The sequence below is a fragment of the Oncorhynchus mykiss genome, chromosome 3, assembly GCF_013265735.2.
Source record: "Oncorhynchus mykiss isolate Arlee chromosome 3, USDA_OmykA_1.1, whole genome shotgun sequence".
NCBI classification, from domain to species: domain Eukaryota; kingdom Metazoa; phylum Chordata; class Actinopteri; order Salmoniformes; family Salmonidae; genus Oncorhynchus; species Oncorhynchus mykiss.
Genome location: NC_048567.1, coordinates 12,114,537 through 12,120,884, shown reverse-complemented (window position 1 = coordinate 12,120,884; position 6,348 = coordinate 12,114,537).

Here is a 6,348-nt window from a genome sequence, read left to right as displayed (position 1 = left end):
TTATAAAGGCCCAATCCCCTCCTCTTAATTGATTTTCTCATAATTAACTCACTCTGTCCATCGATTTCCCTTCTGCGGTCTATCTGCCCTACAACAGCACTAACACTCCTACTGGCCGTGTAGGGGCCGTGTTATTGTGGAAGGTAGCCTATTATCTGCGGCGAACGGGCAAACTGCCGAACAAATATCGACCAAATTGATTAACAATCCCACCCAATAACACTAAATACACATAGTCTTTATACTGTCACAGTCAAGGGCAAATAATAGCCTATTCGTGTCCACTGAGTGGGTGAAAATATAGGCTTTTCTCTCATAGCAGATATTTGAAGACTATACACAATTAAACATTAAACAACAAAAGGCTCATAGCGGCATCAAGGGATTCCACTGAATTCGGGTTGTAGTCTATTTAAAAAACGACTTTCAGATGTTCTGGCTAGACATCTGAATCAAATGACTCATCGCAAACCCCAGTCATGTACTCTTGCTATGTAAATAGACATATGACATTATAATCACAACACACAGCATATCATATCAATAAACGATAAGAGGAAACATTCTGTGTGTAATGTTCCCATTCAACGAATGCAAGCGCAGACTGACGCATGATGCACCTGCATACATAATGTAGAGCGAACTCATATTCAAAATCAAATATTCGCGCGATTCACAACCAGTAATACAGCATGCAGAGCAGGTGAATGACAGCGCGATTCGCCCACCGAGAGAAGGAAAACGGGGGTATGAGAGGGACAGAGAGAAAGGGTTGCCCACATGAATTCATTTATGTTCTAATCAATAAAAAGAAAATCCCTGCCCGCGCAAGAAATCATTAAGGCCGTTATTTCTCTGTCCATCTCCTTCTCTCTCTCCCTCTCTATGACACAGGCAAGTTGGCCTCGAAATTTGACTAAAGTCTTTCTGGTTGTGAATTGAAACAGAAAAGCAATATACTTGATAAGAAGGTGGAGGGTTTAGAGAGGATGGGAAGAGGCAGGGGGATACATGGGAAGCAGAATGCAAAGATAAGTTATCACTATGCAAAGTTGAGCCCTTATATGAAATCTTTATCTTTTTTTGGAGGTGAAAATTTACCAGTGCTTCCATCGGTGAACGTCTCTATCCCCGCCATGCGAGCTGCCTGTCTGAACACGAGAGGGATGGAGTGCAGAGATGGGGAGAGGTGTGTGTATGGGTGGCCAGGGAAAAGGGGAAGAAGGAAGGGCATAAGGGGAACACAATCTGGGGTGGGGGCTGTGAATTAGAAATTGGGGGTAGGTTAGAGGTGAAGGCTGGGTTTTGGGGTGCGGGGGTTGGGAGCACGCGCCCGCCCTGTATGGTAGGTAACACCCTAACCTTTTATGTATCCCTTGCTGTCCTAATTGTGTTCCCCTCTCTCCTCTGCTCTCCTCTCTCTCCACAGCTCGCGTTCCCTTCCCATCTTTCACTCTCGACGTCTCTCAGCGGTTTCCATGGCGACGTGGTGTTTGTGGTGCTGCTGCTGAGGAGAAAGAGGCGCGTGCATGTGAGACCGGGAGAGCAAGAGGGATAGTGTGTGTGAGAGAGAGAGGCAGAGATTGTCTAATTCAATCTAAATCTAATTCAAAATGAACATTTCATAATATGGTAAAATCATCAGTGTTGGCTGTATTCTGTATTCTGCAGAATAGTATGATTTCATACAGTATAAAGACGGCATATAGAATAAAAGGTATACGAAAAAGGTGTCCTAACATGCTTATGAGAGGTGACACATTTGTTGTCACAGATCATTTTGAAGGGCCAGTTTGTTGTCACAGATCATTTTGAAGGGCCAGTTTGTTGTCACAGATCATTTTGAAGGGCCAGTTTGTTGTCACAGATCATTTTGAAGGGCCAGTTTGTTGTCACAGATCATTTTGAAGGGCCAGTTTGTTGTCACAGATCATTTTGAAGGGCCAGTTTGTTGTCACAGATCATTTTGAAGGGCCAGTGACACTTAAAAGCTGATTAATTAATAGACAATAATCTATTAATAGCATATCAATCAATTAACATTAAATTGTCAATATTCATGGTCCATCAATTCCTAAAACGCAATGACCTGGAACAGAAGTTAGATCCACAGTTCCAATACCGGACATATAGGCCTAACTCTGGATATTCAGTGGGGCTTTCTCTATGCAGCTCTCTTGAAATGGACTATTCACCTCATGCTGCCATCTGCAGGCCAGAAACAACATTATTTAACAGAAAAAAACAATGAATGAGCACCTTGTTTTTGGTGGATTTACTTATTTTTGTAAAATATTCCTTGATAATAATGATAATAATAATAATAATCTGTGTGCATGAACATAGACACAACAGAACTGACCTCCCAACTGGATGGGAGACAGCCTAGCCTGCTTCAGGTGGACATACAGTAATCCCTTCCCCAGAGAGCTCCAGCTCTATTATCTTTAGACCGTCGAAGACCTAGCCCCCAACAATTGTGAGCGCAGTGTGAAAAAGCACACCTGTCCTTTCCGGAGATGAAAAGCGGGGACCAGGGTGGACAGACCAAGCATAATGTCCAGAATAAGACCAAGAGGTCAGTTGTGAAATATACATATAAATGTATGTTTATGTTGAGCTTATCCTTTTTTATGCATTGTAAGCCTACGGTGGAGGTAGCTACCAGGCCTGTTGGCTCCAATTTGCATGCATCTAGGCTCGGACCAAACATGTCCAGAACTGATGAGAGAACAGAGCAATGCTTCCACTTCAGTTCAAGGTTGCCTCGTATGAAATTACATAGAACTACGAAAATGCCAAGTTTTAGGAAATTGTAGCCCACATTCATGTTTTTAAGCATGTCTGCTTTTTATGAAAATGTTTAGACTCGGGTGCTCTGGATCCTTTGATGATGCCGACAATGTCTCATCAAACAGACTTTTTGTGATTGGTTGTAACTTGCACAATTCAATAAAAGGTCTATACAAACAAAATACAATTCTTTAAAACCAATTTACCAATGAGTCAACAAATAAAATACAGAAAATTGATAACTAAATAATATTTTTAAGAATTAACTCGATCTCCATGGATCATGGAGATACAGTATACAGTCAACTGTCTCAGTACATTGAGTATACAAAACATTAAGAACGGCTCTTTCCATGACATAGACTGACCAGGTGAATCCAGGTGAAAGCTATGATCCTTTATTGATGTAACCTGTTAAATCCACTTCAATCAGTGTAGATGAAGGGGAGGTGACAGATTAAAGAACAATTGTTAAGCCTTCAGACAACTGAGACATGGATTGTGTGTGTGTGTGCCATTCAGAGGGTGAATGGCAAGACAAAATATTGAAGTGCTTTTGAACTCGGTATGGTAGTAGGTGCCAGACGCACCGGGTTGTGTAACCAACTGCAACGCTGCTGGGTATTTCACACTCAACACTTTTCCGTGTGCAACAAGAATGGTCCACCACACAAAGGACATCCAGCCAACTTGACACAAGTATGGCAAGCATTCGAGTCAACATGGGCCAGCATCCCTGTGGAATGCTTTCGACACCTTGTAGAGTCCATGCCCTGACGAATTGAGGCTGTTCTGAGGGCAAAAGGGGGTGCCACTCAATATTAGGAAGGTGTTCCTAATGTTCTATACACTCAGTGTAAATCATACAGTATAAAAACACACAACAGATAGAAATGTAATTTAAAAAATGAATACTGCTTTTTATTCATTGCTCTGTTTTGCTCGACATGCAAGAGAAGAAACAGCACACTCCACTCCAACAGTGTCCAGGCTTCTCCTTCTTATTACCCCCCTCTTCCTCTCTCACTGCATTCTTTGGCTGTTCCATCACCAGCTGGCAGCACGATGAGTGTGGCGCTATGTTCATCAGGCTCTGAAGCTCCTCCACCTCCTCTCCTTCCACCTCTGTCACCATGACAACCACCTCATTGACCCCGGTGACATGGATGTGGATCTGGCCGGCGTCCCTAGTGCTCATTGGCAGAGGGCTGCTGGGCTGGGAGAGCAGAGTGGTGGTGTCAGTGGGTTCCATGGGGTCAGAAAGATGCGCGGTGGTGGGAGCCTGGGGGGTAGCATCAAACTTCACCACCTGGGACCAGGGGTGGGCTGGGCTAAACCCTGTCTCAAAGATGGAGACACTGCAGAGCTGAGAGCGCTGAGCCTGTTCCACCTGTGGCAGGGCATGCTGGGATAGTAGCGGTGTTGTCGGGGCTGAGTTCGGGTCCAGACTGAGGTTGTTCATAGAGCCCCTATTGGGTCCATCATCGCCCTGGGTGGATCCACAGGCTGGTGAGTAACCAGGAGGGGGTGTGCTGGTAGGCAGCAGGTCAGTGCTACTTATACCACAGCCTGGTCCGAACACTTCAGGGAACATCTGTGGCTGGAAGAGCTCCTGAAGGGAAGGAGCAGTCTCAGCGGCCAGGTCCACAGGGAAGACAGTTGGCGGTTGGCTTGGAGAGTCAGGCCCATTGGTGGTGGTCTCCAGGAGCATGGTGTTGGTCACAGCAGGCTGGGGCTCCTCCATGGTTGAACATGTTGCCCCAGAGTTCTCCAGGCCTAGATCCCCTAACTCTTTGAAAAAATCGTTTTTTAGAGAAACAGGGTCTTCATTGAGGAAGTCACTGCTCAGAGCTGGACCATCGAAGCAGCCTTTCAGCTGACCGTCCAGTTCTCTGCAGAAGTCAGAGTTGGTGCGCATGAGCCTGGGTGTCCCTGGTTCCTGGCTTGGTGTTGAGAAGGACAGGTCTCCAAACATCTCTCTGCTCATCAAGGGATTCCTATGGCAGTCTGAGAAAGACAGTGAAGGCCCAATCAGATTTTTCTCTGGGGGTTGGTCCCCCTTGCTGTTCTCCATGTCTGCTGATCAAACTATGAAGACATTTGAAAATTCCTAGGCTTTATTAAGGGTGGGTGTGGTCAGAACTCAACATTATTACATATAACATTGTTACATCAACGTTGTGATCCACATTAAAACAAGGTAGTCATCATAACTGTGAACCGAGAAAAACGTAATAATGTGTTTCACGGTTCTAAGACTTATACCGTCATGGCGGAAATTGAGAGAATAGGAAAATAATTCATGTTTTCACCGCTACAGAACACACACAACATAGCCTACCTGTTAGCCAAATTGCCAGAATAAATGTTAATGTAGTAGCCTAGGCTATTTTCGTAGCATCATACTATAACTAAATGCTACTTTGGAACAGGCACATAGAAAGGTGGTTTTAGGCTAAATCAGGAGCTTTGGGTCTCTATTTATATGTAACCAAATTTACACCACATATATTTTGTACAGTAAATTTACACACAAAATGGATGGATCTTCCTACCTTTTCAAATTCACTAGTCACTCGCACAATGACCACAGGCCCACATGGAAGTGATGGGTAGATTATATTTGAACCTTGGTTGTTTATATTTGAACAGTGCATAATATAGATTTCAGTACTTTGAGTTAAGAATGCTGCAATATTATTTTAGTCTTTCTAACTTCAGATAGTAGCCTATGTTGAACATTAGAAACGCCGTGGAACTAATTGACCAACATCAGTGAGTCCGCGCGGATTAATTGTATTGTTGTTGGACACCTGATATTATTCCTGCTGGCACCAGTTGAAAACCTAGACCCCAACCATTGTGAGCGCGGGCTGAAAAAGCCCACGTCCTTTCTGGAGATGAAAAGCGAGAACCGGAGTAGACAGACCAAGCATAATGTACAGAATAAGTCCAAGAGGTGAGTTATGAAATATACATATGCATTTATGTTTAGCTTATCCTTTTTTATGTATTGTAAACCTGTTAGCTAACATTTGCATGCGTCTCGGCTCGGACCAAACATGTCCAGAACTGATTAAACAAAAGAACATAAGGTTGGGTATGAAATTGGAACTTAGAAAATGCCCAGTTTGTAGGAAATTGCAACCAACATTCATGTTTTAAGCACATTTGTTTTTTAAGAAGACGTTTGGACACAAGTGCTCTGGATCCTCTGACGATATCTCATCAAACAGTGGATGCCTTGGCACTAAATAGTTTCTGTTTTAACTAAATTAGTTATGATTAAAGACCTTCAACTTTAGGTATACTCTACACGTGTATCTAAATCTATTTACTTTGTTTTAGTCCAAAAGTCACCAGAAGACTGAAAAGGTGTCTTTGGCTTTTCCCACCTCTTGACTTGTAAGTGTGAATTAATAGGCTACACGTGCCTGTACTGTACTGTTTTCTATATAAAAGCGAAATGACCTTGGCACAAGCAGCACCACAGATATTGAGATGAGCCAGATGCAAGACTTTCCTACCCATAGACATTAAAACCATTCGATAGCA